At 37.8% G+C, this 18,461-nt stretch overlaps 1 pseudogene across 1 annotated transcript; it reads right to left on the bottom strand.

The window, feature by feature from the left end:
• Nucleotides 1-718: 718 nt before the first annotated feature.
• Nucleotides 719-2,107, bottom strand: LOC123639865 (annotated as a pseudogene). Its single transcript, XR_006735824.1, has one exon. The product of XR_006735824.1 is annotated as a splicing factor 3A subunit 3-like (transcript).
• Nucleotides 2,108-18,461: the final 16,354 nt, after the last annotated feature.

Genomic DNA, 18,461 nt, shown 5'->3' with positions numbered 1-18,461 from the left:
TACAAAATACATCTCATTTTAAGCATAAAGAAAAAGTTGCAGAGCAACAGTATAGGATGATTCCATTTATATGTAAGTCCAGATTCCTGTTAGTGCCTATGTCTAGACACTGGAAAAGTGCTTCCAAATAAGCATGGGGGGGGTGGTACTAAGGAGGGAAATCTTAATCTTTTGAATAAAGTCAAACATGTTTTTCTATTTTTTTTTTTTTTTAGACAAGGTCTTGCTCTGTTGCCCAGGCTAGAGTGCAGTGGCACCATCATAGCTCACTGCAACCTCAAACTCCTGGGCTCAGGTGGTCCTCCTGCCTCAGCCTCCCAAGTACCTAGGACTATAGGCATGTACTACCATGCCTGGATAATTTTTCTATTTTTTGTAGAGACAGAGTCTTCCTGTGTTGTCCAGGCTGGTCTCAAACTCTTGGCCTCAAGCAATCCTCCCACCTCAGGCTCCCAAAGTGCTAGGGTTACACAAACATGTACTTCTGAAGTTAAAATTGCTTTAAAAAGAAAATGCTTGCATTTTACGTTTTTTTTTTCTGGAAGACTCTTTTTTAATATAAAACAAAGATAAAACACACCTCAACCCTGCAATCTGTCAGCATGCCTTGTTTCTTCAAGATGCATGCTAGACCATAAGACTACATAGTAAAGGGTCTTTGAGCATTTGGTTGGAGGAAGTAGAAAATGCAAATCTCAGGGAAGCGTGGGCAAGCCCAAAAGCTGAGCTACATCCCTGAACACTAGAGCAGTCCTTGTCTTTTCAGATCCTCATATGTCTTCTTATTCACAACATTCCCACTGGAGTCTTCACATTCTTCCTTAGTGTCGGGCTGCCATCGCTCTGAAGCCTTCTGCAGTTTCAGCTTGGCCCACAAGGAGACAGCATCTTCAATCTGTGTCACATTAGCAAAGTGGGCAGTGTTTGGGATGCCCAAACACCTCATGCCATGAGCATGACGCCATTCAGCAAAGTGCTGTTGGAAGGCCTTGCGTCCTCAGTAGGTGTAGTTTCCACAAATTTCACAGTTGTAGTTGATGTTTAGTCCATGAAGCTTATACAGCCAGTAGGGAATGAGTTTGCCATCCCAGCCAAGGGGCAGTTTTTTGGGGTTGTAAATGATCTCATTCTCTTCATCTTCACTTTCACTCTCACTGATCTGTTCTTCCTCCTCTTCTGGCTCTTCTCCTGTCCTTGCTTGCTTGCATTGTACATTTTCATGAGTAAGATGTCGCTGTTCCCCAAGAATCTCTACATATTCATAGATCTGGGCTTCTAGAAAAGCAATGTCTTTGTTCCTCTCAGTGTCTTGCTTGGTGCTCTTTGACTTGGGATTTTTGGCAAACAGAGAAGTGTCAAGTGACTCCAGGGACTTTCCTTTGGTGCTGAATAGTCTCTGGGTTCGCTCTTCTAGGGTCGTGCCACATTTCAGGCCTAACGCTAAGAGTGCAGATTTCAATCTGTCCAGACCCAGGAGGCCAACTCCTCCCAGGAGGAGAATGCAGAGAGGTCAAGATGGGCTCCAGCATGAGTCAGGGCACTGCTTGTCTCTTTCAGCCAACCAGGGAAGGTACCATTCTCCCACTTCTTCTCAAACTCAATCTGAATCTTCCCAAAAAGTTCATTCTGATCTTGGAGGGGCTTCACTCTATCTGTGTAATCCTGAAGGTACTCAAGCAGCATCTCTAGGTATCTTTTATACTCTGCATTCTTCCTTTCTTTAGGAATGTCAAATAACTGGTCGAAGATGGACAGCTATGTGATATAATCCAGCTTCTCATTTGGGTGCTTCCGGTGGAATTCCTTTATTTGCTTGAGTCTATTATAGAATTCAGCAAACTCATTGGGTCCTGAAATAGCATTGAGCTCCTCCTTTCGTAACCCATCCTTATCATCATACAAATCCCTCAGGTTCCCACTGACCTCCATATATCTATCTTGCATGGCCCGAGTGCGGTGGTCGGAATTGATCTGGTCCTGGAGCATGGACTTCTTTGTGAGCATCTCTTTGGCCATGACGTCCATAAGCCATTCCTTCTCCTCCTGATAGCGCCACTGCTGCTCCAGAATTGTCTCCATTGTTTCTTTGCCGGCACCCCAACCCGGATCACCAGAAGGGCCAGAAACAACTCCTGTCACCCTGCGAGCCTGCGTCCCCACGCCACGCGTCTGGCAGTACCCGAGTTCCACCGATTTTACTTGTTTTTTACTTGTCTTTAGGGAATCTATAGCACTATTTTAAAAATTGCTTATTAAAATGAGCAATTTTTGGTAAGACCTGGTGCTTTTACTGTGGTAGGGATGTTATAAAAGTTTATTTAATGTCTTACATCTGGCTGACATTGTTCTTTTTAGTATGTGTTGGGAAAAAAATCTGTGTTAAACTAAGATACCATTGATTTCTTCTTTAATTGAGTACTTACTATGGGCTAGACAACATTATAGGCACTAGAACACAGTGAAGAATAAGTCAGACAAGGCCTCTAGTTTATAGTTTATATTCTAGTAGAGGTGTTGGTAGTGAGGTATATAATAGTCAATGAATACATGGCGTGATCTGTCATGACATCTCTGCACAGAATCTCTGTGTAGGAATTACTGGAAAAGTACAGCATTTTCTAGACATAAGCATTAGCAGAATGTTGGACTTACGTTTTCTTTCTTTTTTATTATTATTTGTATACAAAAAATTAAAAAAAAAATAGAGACAGGGTCTCTCTCTCACTCAGGCTGGTCTTGAACTCCTAAGCTTAAGTGATCCTCCCGCCTTGGCCTCCCAGAGTGCTAGGATTACAGGCGTGATCCACCACGCCTGGACTGGACTTATGTTTTCCAAAGTGATAACAAGCAAGTTGCTTCCTCTCTGTCTCAGAGTCTCTTTCTGAGAACAATTCATTCCATTCATTTTCATCTTAAAATGGATTATTTATTAGGACCTTTAATTCTTTAATTTGTTGCCTGGCAGTGGAAACCAGTTAGAGCCTATATTAAACAATAATCAACAGACCACAGGGTACTTATCTATAAATTTTTAGATTTTATTTTACTTTTAATCATCACAATCAGGAGATTTTTTTTTTTTTAAAAGAACATCAATGTCTAGTGGAAAGTGATGGGCAGCTAAGTTTGTGGATAGTTAAAACCATGGTGCATATACAATTTTTGATGAAAAATCATAGAATTACTGTCATCTCATTACATTGACATGAGGCACACATTCATGAGTATCTCATAAAGTAATAGAAAAAATAATAATGTCATCTGATCTTTGACAAAGCAGACAAAAACATACACTGGGGAAAAGAATCCTTATTCAATAAATGGTGCTGGGAAAATTGGATAGCCTCATGCTGAAGACTGAAACAGGATCCACACCTCTCACCACTCACAAAAATCAACTCACAATGGATAGCAGACTTAAACCTAAGGCATGAAACTATAAGAATTCTAGAAGAAAATGTTGGAGAAACTCTTACAGACACTGGACTAGGCAAAGAATTTATGAAGACCCCAAAAGCAATCACAGCAGTGATGAAAATAAATAAATGGGGCCTGATCAAATTAAAAAGCTTCTGCACAGCCAAGGAAACTATCACTAGTGTGAACAGACAACCTACAGGATGGGAGAAAATATTTGCACGCTACACATCTGATAAAGGGCTAATAATTAGAATCTGTATAGAACTCAGGAAAATTAACAGGAAAAAAAAATCAAACAACCCTATCAAAAAGTGGGCAAGGACATGAATAGAAACTTTTCAAAAGAAGATAGACTAATGGCCAACAAACATATGGAAAATTGTTCAACATCTCTAATCATCGGGGAAATGCAAATCAAAACCACAATGGGATATCACTTAACTCCAGTGAGAATGGCTTTTTTTTTTTTTTTTTTTGAGACAGAGTCTCGCTTTGTTGCCCGGGCTAGAGTGAGTGCCGTGGCGTCAGCCTAGCTCACAGCAACTTCAAACTCCTGGGCTTAAGTGATCCTACTGCCTCAGCCTCCCAAGTAGTTGGGACTACAGGCATGCGCCACCATGCCCGGCTAATTTTTTTTCTGTATATATATTTTAGTTGGCCAGATAATTTCTTTCTATTTTTAGTAGACACAGGGGTCTCGCTCTTGCTCAGGCTGGTCTCGAACTTCTGAGCTCAAGCGATCCACCTGCCTCGGCCTCCCAGAGTGCTAAGATTACAGGCGTGAGCCCCTGCGCCCGGCCAAGAATGGCTTTTATTTTCCAATTTACTTACAGTGACTCTTGGTTTATAATTCGTGCTAACTTTGGCATAAAATGTTTAAGAAGGAACATCCGGAAGACACTACTCTGGGGGATGGTGGTGTGGAGATGAACCAATATTCAAATAAAGGTGTGAAATCTGCATATTGCTATATTTATCCTCAATAAAAGCAAAATTAATTATAAGTCTTGCCATTGATTTAATAACTTTTGGAGCAAAGCCTATTGGTACATTAAATATATGCAGTAATTATAAGACAAATCCTGATTTCAAAAAGATTACAAGATGAATAAAGTATGCCATAGAATCGAGACTATCTTCAATATCCTCTTTCTTGGAGAGTCAAAGTGCAAAGTAGCATATTAAATCCTTTGAGAACCCCCCCCCATTAAAAAAGGTTTATTTATTTTTGTTTTATTATCCTTTGGATTATCAAAAATTGCTTGACCACAATGTCTTTTTTCATATGTCATTTATGCATATAGTGTGACTCCATTGATCATACTGTAAGAAATGCTGGCTAAATGTATCCATGACATTTGATTCACAGGTGTTTAAAAGAATGTATTTAGGAACACCTTGAATTTTTTTTCCTGATCAGATTTCCCACTAGGTGGTAGTGTTACAACATCAAAACCCTTCACAATACTGGCCTACCAGCCAGCTCAAATTCAATTCCATAGGTATCTACTGAGTGCCCACTAAGTGGAAGATACTGTCTAATACTGTGTAGGCTAGTGACTTTGCTGAAATAAGGATGCAGGCCTTTTCCTTCCCAGGCAATGCTCTTTCCATTGCACACAGTATATGTACTTAAGGAGCAATGCCCAGTTTTCTTAGCCAAAAGTCTTCGCAAAGCTATATACTTATGCACTTGCAAAATAAAATTTTTAAGGAGTTTATACAAGAAGGCACATTTCTTTATGGGAATGCAAAAGTGGTAGCACAAAAGATTCATGAAACCTTATGAAAAATTTTTATGAGTTCCTGGATCCCAGGAAGGTGATAGAGAGAGAGTCTATTCTAGAAACAGTTTAGCTGCAGGAAAAACTTACAGAGCAGACCTAAAGCAGTTGTAGCACACATGATTAATATATATATTCTAGGACAAGGTATGATCTATGGCCTGGATGCCTGTCTTATGATTTTGAAGCTGTTTGAAAGGCTGCTGTGTAATGTTGCAACAAGAAGCAATCTTAAGGATTAGCTAGTTCGAGACCTTCATAAATGGGGCAACCGAGGTTAAGGCAAAACAAGTAGTTTTCAGGATCCCAGAAAGATCTCTAGAATATACATGAACAGGGTAAAATCTAAACAGATGTGTCTTTAGATGATTATTCTGGTTTTCACCATTTCATGGACCTCTGGTCTATATTTTCTTCCCTGAAGTAAAACCCAATTTCAAGGCTGGTACACTGTGATTTTTGCTGCCTGTCCACAACTTGTTGCCTCCATGCTGCCTGTATTATGAACAGACATCTGCCCGATTCACAAGACTGTAAGTTCTTGCACTGTGGAATGGAATCATCTCTGCAGCCACAGTGCCTGGCATGGTGCCTAGCACATGGTCAGTAATCTCATGAATCTCTTCTGACCTATCCCCTCATCATCAAGGAAACTATAGACAAATAGCTGTGCTGATGTGCTGGAGGGGGAGGGGGTTAGTCTGATAAAACCTTCAGAGCCCTCCTTCATTGTCTTAACATCTGCTTTTACCAGTAAACTTTTGCAGACAACATTGCTGCTCCCCCACCATCTCATATCTCATATGGCTTCTGTATGTTTATAAACTTCTTCCTCACTCTGCTATTTACAAACATTTCCTTATATTTTCCCCTAATAATGTTTTTTTCATATTGGCATTTGAACCTTTAATCATGCTAGGTTTTATTTTTAGGTAGTTTTATAACACCAGTTATTGACTTATCTATCTTTTCCCCACTGATTTGATGTGTTATATTTGTCATGATTTCTAAAAAATATATGATTGGATCTGTTTCTAAAATTTGATTATATTTTGCATAATTATCTGTTTATTTCTCTGACTTTTTATTGTGGAAAGAATAGAATGTCTTAATTTTTTTTCTTTGGAACAGATGGGTAAACACATTTAATAAATATTGTTAATATTTAATATGGAGATTGTTAGCTAAGTGAACAGTATACTCAATATCAATATTGTATGAATTGACAGACTGATGAAGAATTAGTTTTTATTTCTGTAAAAGCTTGAGATTATGGGAGGTGACCAGGGACTGTGTGGTGACAAAATCTCTAAGCTGAGTAGAGGTTTGCAAATTTTCCACTCCACTCTTACAGATATCTCAGGTAGGTCTCACCTATGTTTGAGAAGCATAGTAATCGAGAATATTCTAGAGAACACATTGTCTCCTTTCCTGGAGGCAGAACCATTACATATTTAAAAACTGTTGAAGGCAAGACCAAAATAATCCTCAAGAACAAGATCAAAATGTTCTCATTCTCAAGTCTCTGAAATGGAACAAGAAAAAAAAATTAAGCATGGATAATAGTAAATAGTGTGAGGTTATTATCAAGATTAAATGAGATAGCAAGAAGTAATCCAGCCCAAATTAGATGACTAATGTCATGTTAGTGAGGCAATCATAGCTCACTGCAGCCTCGAGCTCCTGGGTTCAAGCAATCCTCCTGCTTCAGGCTCCCGTGTAGCTGGGACTATAGGCACATGCCACCATGTCTGGATAATTAAAAAAATTTTTTTTGTAGAGACGGCATCTTGCTATCCTGCCCAGGCTGATCTCCAACTCCTGGTTTCAGGCGATCCCCCTGCCTAAACCTCCCAAAAGACTAGGATTAAAGGTGTGAGCCATTGTGACTGGCCTTCATCTTCCCTAAAAGAAGTTCTTGGTGATCTTTGGTGCAATAGAGACTTTAGTAGGAATACAGAAAAGAAGAAATTCCTCTTTCTTATGGAGCTGGTCAGACTTTTTTCCATTTGATAAAATACAACTAGATGGATCAAAATGAATATTAGGTTTAAATTTTTTTTTGTTTTTGAGACAGAGTCTCGCTCTGTTACCTGGGCTAGTGTGCTGTGGCATCAGTCTGACTCACAGCAACTTCAAACTCCTGGGCTCAAGCGATCCTCCTGCCTCAGCCTCCTCAGTAGCTGGGACTACAGGTGTGTGCCACCACACCCAGCTAATTTTTTCAGTTTTTTTTTTTTTTTCAGTTGTCCGGCTAATTTCTTTCTATTTTTAGTAGAGATGGGCTCTCACTCTTGCTGAAGCTGGTCTCGAACTCCTGACCTCAAGCAATCCTCCTGGCTCGGCCTCCCAGAGTGCTAGGATTACAGGTGTGAGCCACCATGCCTGGCCAGGTTTAAATTTTTTGAAACATGGAATAATTTTCTTGCTCTGTAACACTAATATGTGCCTAATGCTACACACTTCACATGAAAGTCTATGTGCTTTGATTGTAGGGGTAGAGTAACTTTTTTTGTCTGTTTGTTTTTTGAGGAGGGAGGGTAACATATAGCTTTGTTTATAGTTCTGAAGTTTAGGTCAAATGTAAAGTTCTTTAATTTGGAAGTATGCTGTAGAGCTCTAGCAGATCTCTTGTTAATGAGAAAATTATTAATAGTTAAGTAAGCTAGGATGGATTTGATCTGTGTTCTTGAAGAGGAACTGTCAAAGGTGCTATCACTGTAGATCTGACACCCCAAGATTAGAAACCATTGTACTGCGTCAAACACCTTTTGTATCAAGTCGAGAGTTTTGCACATCTTTGCTTTTGCTATTCAAAAGCCATACCTTAGCCAGTTAAGATATGTAGGAACCGAGGTGAAATCACAAGCCTGGGATAGGCTTGAAACCACCCCTATAGATTGTTTTATTGGAAACCTAAGATTAGAACACTTAGGCAGCAAGAAGGTAAAAACTTGTGCGGTAGACTGATGGCCTGATGGCTCACATTCTCTCCCTTCCCTCTAGCCATGCTCTTTACCAGGTAACTGTGTGCCCTCCGGCTGTGACTCTGGGCTTGGCCAAGTGACTTACTTTGTCCAGTGGGATGGTGTGGGGCGACAGACTGCCCTGGTTTGCCTGGAGTCAAGGATGTTTCCTTGATATGGGATAGACCACGAAAACCAGGACTGGTAGGTTACCCTAAGACTTAGCAAAGTGACCAAGCAAAGGCTGAAAATGTACTTTCACTTGCTTCTGATGCTCTCATCTTGAGGAGGATGCCAGGCTAGCCTGCCAGATGATGAGAAACACTTGGAACAGAGCTGTTTTCTCCTAATTCTCCAAGCCAAGGAGTTCTAGATCAGCTGATCCTCAGTGGAACACACAGGTACACCTGAGCTCAGCCAGATCAGCTGAAATCCACAGATTCCTGAGCTAGATAAATGTCTATTGTTGCACAACGTTAAGGTTTTGTGGTTTTGTTTTTTGCAGCATTATTGTGCAATAGATACCTTTATTTAACATATAGAGATATTATTTAGATTTATTGACAAATTAGGAAATAAAGAGCAGAGCAGTCAATCTGAAAAAGCTGACCATTCTAAGTTTTTGTGTTTGAAATGTTTTGTCATTTAGAATCATTATCATCAGATGCCCAGATGACTGAATTGATGATGATTCTTCAGGCTATGGCTGGAAAGTCAGAGGTAACTTAGTAGAACTCAGTGCATACAGATTTGGTAAACATTTCCCAGTAAAGTCTGTGCCTGTTGCTTCATGGCTATTGGCAATTTAATGTGAATTGCTCCTCTATATTCTGGATGAGGTGCCCTGGTCCTTCTGTTTCTCTTACTTTTCAGCTTCTTCTCTTCATTATTTGAAGTCATGTTTCAATTTTCTGGAAATTTGTCTGTTTCATCTCTTACTAGAGTACCTATTTGAATAGTGCATTGCCATTTGTTTTCTGGGTTACATGCAGCTTATGAAAAGCAAAATTTTGTGGTTGTAAGAAACTGTATAAATAATCATTCTCTCAGTTTTCTGATGAGGAAATCGAGCTTTGCAGAAGTTATATTACTTTGCCCCCAGAGCATTCAGCAAGAATTGGAGAGGTAGGATTGGAATTGGAGACCACTGACTGCTGGTCTAAATGTGCTTTAATCATCTCAGGAGCATTTCCTCAGGGGCAGTGAAGCATTACTGCCCCGCTTTGTTCTCAACTATAGAGGACTCTGGCCTGGTCTTCCCTCCCCTAAGCAGAAAGGTTTGGTGTTGCCAATTGGAGTAAGTGGAAGCCAATTTGCTTGTGTAGAACATACAAAATGAAAAAGAAGAAAAAATTTCCCTAATGCAAAAGGGACAGAGAATCCCACCTTTTCTTTCTGATCATTTTCTTTAGAAAATTTGTAATTGTAAATTCTATCTCTGTCGTTTTTAGATGTATGTAAACTTTTAAAAATCTAAATAAGCCTCTTGCCTGCTTTATAACCCAGGAATTTTTTTTAAAGGACCCGGGCACTATCTTTTTGAAATGAAATCATCAAGGAATATGGTGCCCCATCTCCCAGTTTCTTTGAGATGGTAGGAGTCTAGCCTCATGGCTGCCTTTCCTCCCAAACTACTTCTGGTTACAAAGATATAAGAAATTTATTTTTCCTTTAAATAAAGTCAGTTTGCAAACACAAATGGCCAGCCCAGTTGCCAGGTAAAACTAAGATGTGTGTAACAAATGATGCTTTCAGTCCTTTTACTCGAGTAGTTACTGTTTATCTTGAGAACATGCAGGAAATGGATTGTGTCTGCTTAGCTTCATAAAAGGATGAGAATCCTTTCTATCTTTGCAATCTCTTAGTGGGATACCTGTCACATTCTACTTTGGTGCTTATTTGATAGTAAAACTGTTTCCTTTCTCTTGTACTTTTGTGGAGAAGTTTTCTGAGGTGGCAAGAGTTTTGTTTTGTTTTTTTGAGACAGGGTCTTGCTCTGTCATCCAGGCTAGAGTGCAGTGGTGTGATCACAGCTCACTGGAACCTCCCACTCCCGGCCTCCTGAGTAGCTGGGACTACGGGCATGTGCCACCATACCTGGCTAATTTTTCTTTTATTTTTTGTAGAGATGGGGTCTTGCTATGTTGCCCAGGCTGGTCTCAAATTCCTGGCCTCAAGCAATCCTCCTACCTTGGCCCCCCAAAGTGCTGGGATTACAGGTGTGAGCCACTGTGCCTGGCCAGATTTTGTTTTTAATTATATTTTTCCAATACATGATAAATAGTAGTGAGACAGAGGGAGTGGATAGGAATTAAAGTTGCCTGGACTAGGAGAAGAGGAGTTTTTAGTTGGCTTTGAAGAAAGATATAGGCTCAAGAGGCTCTTAAGTGAGAACATTGGTGGAAGAGGAAAAAGAGGTCCCCAACAAGTATTGTTAGGCACTGTATGTATCCTCGTTCCTTCACAGCATTCAAGAATATAGAAGAAAAGGACTTGGATTAAAAATTGAAATTATTTTAGCCTACATGAATCATGATTATGACTACATTGAGATAAAAATTGAAATTACTTTGGTTGTATTGTTCTTTGACTATAACATGGATCTGGGCCAAAATAAAACAAGCCACAATTTATAGCAATACAAATAAAATGCAGATTTATGTTCTGAAATCTTATGTTTCTTCAGTTGCATTCAGACAGTACACATGCCTCAATCTATTTAGCATATCCCAACTAGATTTATCTTTCAAAAACACTTGAACAAACATATCAACAGGAAAATGGGCAAAGGATATGAATAGGCAATTAAAAAATTCATACTGTGAGTACATGTATGCCAAATTGTTGAAATGTGCTAGTAATTAAGGAAATGAAATATAACATTACCATGAGTTACCAATTTTTACTGGACAAAGACATAACATAATTTCCAATTTAGACAAATGTGTGTGAAAAGGGGAATTTTTAGAATTTAAATTGCTATAACTTTTTTCATAATGTATGTTAAAATGTATATTTGCTTTGATCCACAATTTTTCTTCTAGAACTATATCCAGTAGAAATAATCTGACCATATTCTTACATCATTGCTTTTAACATCAAAAATTTGAAAATGCCATAAATGCCCAGAAATAGATTTGATAAATTATGATATATCTATATAAAGAAATACCATTTAACCATTAATTAATTAATTTTTCTTTTTGAGACAAGGTCTCACTGTCACCCAGACTGGAGTACAGTGGTGCTATCATAGTCCACTGCAGCCCCAAGCTCCTGGGCTGAAGCCATCTTCCCGCCTCAACCTCCTGAGTAGCTGAGACTATAGGTACACACCACCATGACTGGCTAGTTTTTTAAATTTTTTACAGAGACAAGGTCTCGTTTTTTTGCACAGGCTGGTCTTGAACTCAAGCCATCCTCCTGCATCAGCCTCCCAAAGTGCTATGAATAGGATTACAGGTGTGAGCAACTGCACCTGGTATTACTATGACTGTTAATGTTCATTGATTTGAAAAAATAGTCTTAATATCATGTCAAACCAAAAAAAGTAGATTTCATATTGCATGCGTAATGTAATTCCATTTTATTTAAAAATATCTTGAAGGACACATATCAAAATATTACATTAATTATTTCTAAATCTATGCATTTTCTGTATTAATTTTTTTGATAGAGCTTTATTGGATATAATTCTCATACCTGTGTTACTTTTTATTTCTTTTGTTAGGTTTAGTCAGAGGTATTATAAAGCTATTAGTATTTATTATTGTGAATGGGATCTTTTCTAAAATTACATTTTCTATTGAAAAGCTTCTGTTCACGTCTTTTGCCTACTTTTTAATGGGGTTGTTTGATTTTTTTCTTGCTGATTTGCTTGAGTTCTTTGTAGATTCTGGTTATTAGCCCTTTATCAGAGGTATAACATATGAATATTTTCTCCCATTTTGTAGGTTGTCTCTTTGCTCTATTGATTGTTTCCTTGGCTGTACAGAAGCTTTTTAATTTAACCAATTCCCATTTATTTATTTTTGTTGCTGTGATTGCCCTTGGGGTCTCCTTCATAAATTCTTTGCCTAGGCTGATATCTAGAAGAGTTTTTCCAATATTTTCTTCTAGAATTCTTATGGTTTCATGTCTTAAATTTAAGTCTGTTATCCATCTTGAATTAATTTTGTGAGTGGTGAGAAGTATGGATTCTTTTTCAATCTTCTATTAATACATGTGGCTATCCAGTTGTCCCAGCACCATTTATTGAATAGGGTTACTTTTCCTCTCTGTATATTGCTGTCCAGTTTGTCAAAGATCAGATGGTTATAGACGGTTTTATATCTGGGTTCTCTGTGCTGTTCCATTGGTCTCTGTCTTTATTTTTGTGCCAGTACCATGCTGTTTTGGTTACTATTGCCTTGTAATATAGTTTAAAGTCTGGTAAAGTGATGCCTCCAGATTTGTTCCTTTTGCTTAAGGTTCTTTTGACTATTCAGGCTCTTTTCTGGTTGCAAATGAAGCACAGAATTATCTTTTCTAGATCTGTGAAAAATGACATTGGTATTTTGATGGGGATTGCATTAAATCTGTAAGTCACTTTGGATAGTATGTACATTTTATCAATGTTGATTCTGCTGATCCATGAGCATAATATGTTTTTTTCCATTTGTTTACATCATCTGCAATTTCCTTCCTCAGTGATTATGAGTTCTCTTTGTAGAGATCTTTCACCTCCTTGGTTAAATATATTCCTAGGTATTTTATTTTCTTTGTAGCTATTGTGAAAGTTATTGAGTCTTTGATTTGATTCTCAGCTTGACTGCTGTTGGTGTATAGGAATGTTACTGATTTGTGTACATTGATTTTGTAACCTGAGACATTGCTGAATGTATTTATCCATTCCAGGAGACTCTTAGAAGAATCTTTGGGGTTTTCTAGATATAAGATCATATTATCAGCAAAGAGCGATAGTTTGACCTCCTCTTTCCCTATTTGGATACCCTTAATTTCCTTCTCTTGCCTGACTGCTCTGGCTAGGACTTCCAGCACTATGTTGAATAGAACCAATGGCCAATAAACATGAAAAAAATGCTCAATGTCACTAATCATCAGAGAAATGCAAATCAAAATCACAATGAGATATCACCTAACCCCAGTGAGAATGGCTTTTATCAAAGAGTCCCAAAACAATAGATGCTGGCATAGATGCTGAGAGAAAAGAATACTCATACACTGTTGGTGGGACTGCAAACTAGTACAACTTCTATGGAAAGTAATATGGAAATTCATCAAAGAACTAAAAGTAGACCTACCATTTGATCCAGCAATCCCACTACTGGATATTTACCCAAAGGAAGAAAAGTCATTTTATTAAAAGGACACTTGTACTAGAAAGTTTATTGCAGCACAATTCACAATCTCAAAGATGTGGAATCAATTCAAGTGCCCATCAGTTCATGAGTGGATTAATAAAATGTGGTATATGTATACCATGGAGTACTACTCAGCCATAAAAAATGAATTAATACATTTTGTAATAATCTGGATGGAACTGGAGACCATTCTCCTAAGTGAATCATCACAAGAATGAAAAAAAAAAAACCCACTACATGTACTCACTATTAAATTGGAACTAACCAAAGAGTACTCATCTGCACAGATGGAAGTAAAACTTAACGGAAATCCAGCAAGTGGGAGGGAGGAGGGGATGAGTGAAATCATATCTAATGTGTACAATGTACGCTATCTGGGTGATGGGCATGCTTATAACTTTAACTCAAGCAGTACAAAAGTAATCCATGTAACCAAAACATTTATACCCCTATAATATTCTGATATAAACAAGAAAAAAGCAGTTACTCTTCGGGGCTACTCCAATAACTTCTTAGGAAATAAAATAAATTACATTTTCTAAATATAATGTAGTAAATGCATTTATAGTATATTTATTACAATAAACTATTTTCATTCAAAACATTTTAGCATTATTTAAATAAGGGATTCATTAAATTAAAAAAAAGACCTCAAAACAATTGCTTCTCAGTATTTTCACCAACTTTTAGCGCTGTAGGGAACATAAAAGGAAACAAATCACTATGCAAATGTAATATATAGAAATAAATGAATTAAATTATATTATTCCTCTGTTCAAAAGCCTCTGGTACCTCTCCATACCTTTGGGACATCTTTTCCAGCTTTTAAACCATCCATAATCAATTCTAATTCTAACACATTAATTTATTGATTGCTTACTTGGCTGATTCTTTTCACATATATGCCAGATATTTTCCTATTTTCTCTTCTGCTCTGACCCTCCATAATCTTTGCTGCAATTTGAACATGCTCTGTACTTCACTGCCTCTCTGCCTTTGGAGCTTCTCATAATTTGAAGTCCATTTACTCAGCACCTACCATCCATTAAGGCACACTTATGAATTAACTGTTTTTCAAATATTCAAATTCATCTTTCTTCCATTTGAAATAACTCAATTTCCTACTGTTTACTCTAAATAGACTATAAGCTGTGAGATTTCGAGCTACAAGGTTTGGGATGAAGCCTGATTGAGGAGTTCTAATAATGACACCTGCCCCCTATTGAGGATGGAGTTGTTCATCTGATCTTGTTGCCTGTATAATAACCTCTTTCTTTTTTTTGTATTCTTTTAATTTTAATTTTTATCTTTTAAGAAATGGAGTCTTGCTATATTGCCCAGGATGGACTCAAGCTCCTGGGCTCAAATGATCCTCGTGCTTCAGCCTCCCTAGTAGCTGGGACTACAGGCGTGTACCACCACACCTGGCTTTATGCCTTTCTATCTTGTTGGCCTAAAGGGCTCCCTTGATGTGTGTTTAACTGAAGAAAGTTTACAATTGAGTTTAAGATGGGACAGATGTTGTATTCCAATCCTAAGGTAAAACATTATGGTCCTGCAGGATCTAAATTTAGATTGTAATATTTTCAAGTCTGTTTACAATCACCCTAAATGCATTTCTCAATGTGTCCTTTTAGAGTTGATTTGAATTTTATGGTTTACCCCCACATTTTAAAATTAGTTCTGTAAGAAAAAGCCCATAAGAAGCATCTATGGCCTGCTTACTCCTTTTTCACTCTTTTGTATAAAAATCCTGTTATAACCACACCCGTCTTCTAATCGTTTCCTTCCTGTCCCTTTGCTTGTGTAGTGGCTTCAGCCTCCATTACTTTCCCGATCCTTTCTATTCATCAAAATACTATTAAATCTTATAGATTTGGCTTAAGACCCATTTATATCACTATCACTGATTAAATTTGCTCTAAATTGATCTTTTTCCGTTTCTTTTTCTGCAAAGTTTTTTTATCTAGTAGGTTATGCATATTACATAGTTGCTTTGTCTCAGAATTATTGTTTCATCTTTTAAAAATTTAGTCTGACTGGACTCTAACTTCCTCAAGAGCAGGCTGCATAGGTGGCAGAAAGAAGGTGATTCAGAAGCCGCTTTGATTTGTGGCTCTGCCATTTTTCAACTACTTGGTCTTGGAAAGTTTACTTAATCGCTCTGATACCCAATTTCTGTCTCTGTTAAATGAAGGTAAAGATACCTTTGTCATGGGATTGTGGTGAAGACTAAATGTGATAATATATAATGTGCCATGCATATACTTAGTGCTCTAAAATGCTACTATCTTTTTTCTTACCAGATAGAAAAGGCTAGTTTATACTGTGTCAACACTTAACACAGAAGTTTATTTGTTGGATTTCATGTCCAACATGGGGCGGCAGGAGGGATGGCTCAATGGAGTGACTTAAGGACCTAGGGTGATGAAGACTTTTTATATGTGCTTCCATGATCACAGAAACAGTGGGGAGATAACACGCACATTGACTCTTAAAACTTCTGCTTGGAAGTAATGCACTTCCCTCCTACTCACATTCCACTGGCCAAACAAGTCACATGTCCACACTTAACTTCAAAAGGGGGTAGAAAGTACAATCACCATGTATACTGAAAGCAGAGAGCCAGAAAGATTTGGTGAATAATAATCAGATGTATCTTTCACAGCACTTGTAATGATACACATGGAACAAATTCTCAATAAATAGATGCTTGTTGAATGAATATTGGTAAATTTAGGAATGAATGAGAGCCCACAGTTTGATAAAACCTTCTCTATTTGAATAAATTTACAAAACTAAAAATGGTTTCCTTTTGATGGGTAGACAGAAAAGTATCATTACCTTTATTTAGTAGGTTGTTCAGCCGCAATGCTGTGAAACCTCGTGACTGTATCCCAAAAGCATTGCATTTTAACATGGGGAGGGGACTGATAGATCATCTTGTCCAAGGTTTCATCCATCCCTGCCCCACGTTTCCCCAAAGTGGATATGCAGCCTCTACTTTAGCATCTCTGTTGGCTAAATAGACTAAAAGTTTGGCAAGAGTTTGTTACTGAAATAATTAGATTTAAGTAGAGTCTTTTATGCAGGTTTGTGATTTACAAATTTATAGTTCTCTGTTTTACTTTTAGAGTGCTTTGAATTTTGGCTCTGCTCATAAATCTTGCTATGGTGCTAACATCTGGTAGCATAAAGGACATTATTTGGGGGAAAAAATTGATGCATTCTACTCCAACCTGTGGGTGAATTGTTGCTTTAAAGTGATTGTTCTGTTTTATGCTTAGGCTTTGTCCCACCTTGGTGAGTACTGAGACATAATATTGCAATTCAGTCAGGAGAGCACCAGGTGGTACATAATGTTATCACTGAAGATGCCGTTACTATGGCATCCAGAACCCTATTCCAGCTCTTGCTTTCACCATCTTTCTCTGTTTTCACAGAAGGACAGAAGCTGCTGCAAACCAGATTTTAATATTTTAAGAGTAGCTAGAAGGTTTTGTTCTTTATCAGGATAGATGTTCTTTTCCATTGTTCTTTTTTGTCAAGCAGTCTCACTGTGCATAATCCACAGCTTCCTTTGGTGTGAATAGATTCATTATCGAATAGAATATTTCAAAGTATTACCATTGTGACCTAATAGTTGAAACAGAGAAAAGAATGAACCTCTGGGAAGCATATTAACAAATGAAAAGTTGACAGCCTTCTATACACTGCAGAGTCTCACTGGGAAATGTAATGTTTGTTCTTGTTTCTAAGAACCTTAAAATATATGGATTGTTTATTTGGTTCTCCAGACACTGATGGATGATCTTCTGTGTGGAAAAATCTTTAAGGAGAACTCTGGACACAACAAAGGCTTATGATGTTAAGATTCCTCTTTATTAATTCTAACAAACTTTATGATGATGACCCAATGATAATGTATGATATTTTGATATGGCCTTTAAGAAAGGGGAAATTCTGAATCTCACAACCAGCATTTCCCAAAGTCTGTTCTGCAGAAATGCTGGATTAAAGCAAATTAAGCAGGAGCCTTAGCATACTAATGCACAGTGTGATTTTCTAAGAGCTGACTAATATATGCAGCGTTTTCATTCTTGTTTCACCATTACACCCATTATCCCCGCCCCCATTTTTAAAAGAGTATTTTAATGGCCTCATATTCCCCAAAGCAAATTTTGGGAAGACCTGCCCTAAATCCATTCTTTGAATAAAGTTTTGACTATTATATGTACTACCTATATAAAGCATTTATTATTTAATTAAGCAATGTGTATATGATCAGATGAAGACATGGTTATTGTAAACAACAATGGATTACACAAATTGGAATCACTGTCAGACATGCTGCAGCATAATCTTCTGTGACAGATCTCGGAAAGGACTCACTGATTTAGCCGCAGTTGCTGGGAGTTTGTCAGAAACTTGGACCTTTTATGATATGAGGCAACTGAGCAACCTTCATTGTGAAGACAGTCTCCTTTCATGAATGTGAAACCTACGTACTGACCAGTTGCGTGCGTAACACTGTGTTGTACTCATGCAGCGTATAGTCTTGTTCTTAGTTTGCTCATACTCCCATTGGAAAGGGAAGTCTTACACATATAAAAAGTGAAATTCCAACATAACTCAATATTGAATTGAGTCCTAAATGTGCTCTATAGACAAAATTCTGTTAAGAATTTTGAGGAGGGAGAGGTTAGTGGATTGGTTAGAAGGCTTCAGTAGTAGGTAAAATTTGGACTAGCTTTGAAGAATAGCCTGATTTTAAGAGGTTGAACTGGACTATGAACTCAGTATTTCTTCCTCCTCTCCCCTCAAATACCCAATTATCTTAGTGATAATTTGAGATATGATATATTGAATCATAGAGTATGTCTAAAAATAATTCAAACATTTCCATGCCGTCAAGGTCATCTCTTATA

Source organism: Lemur catta, chromosome 6, assembly GCF_020740605.2.
Source record: "Lemur catta isolate mLemCat1 chromosome 6, mLemCat1.pri, whole genome shotgun sequence".
Lineage (NCBI taxonomy): Eukaryota > Metazoa > Chordata > Mammalia > Primates > Lemuridae > Lemur > Lemur catta.
This window is presented reverse-complemented; position numbering and strand designations above follow the sequence as displayed.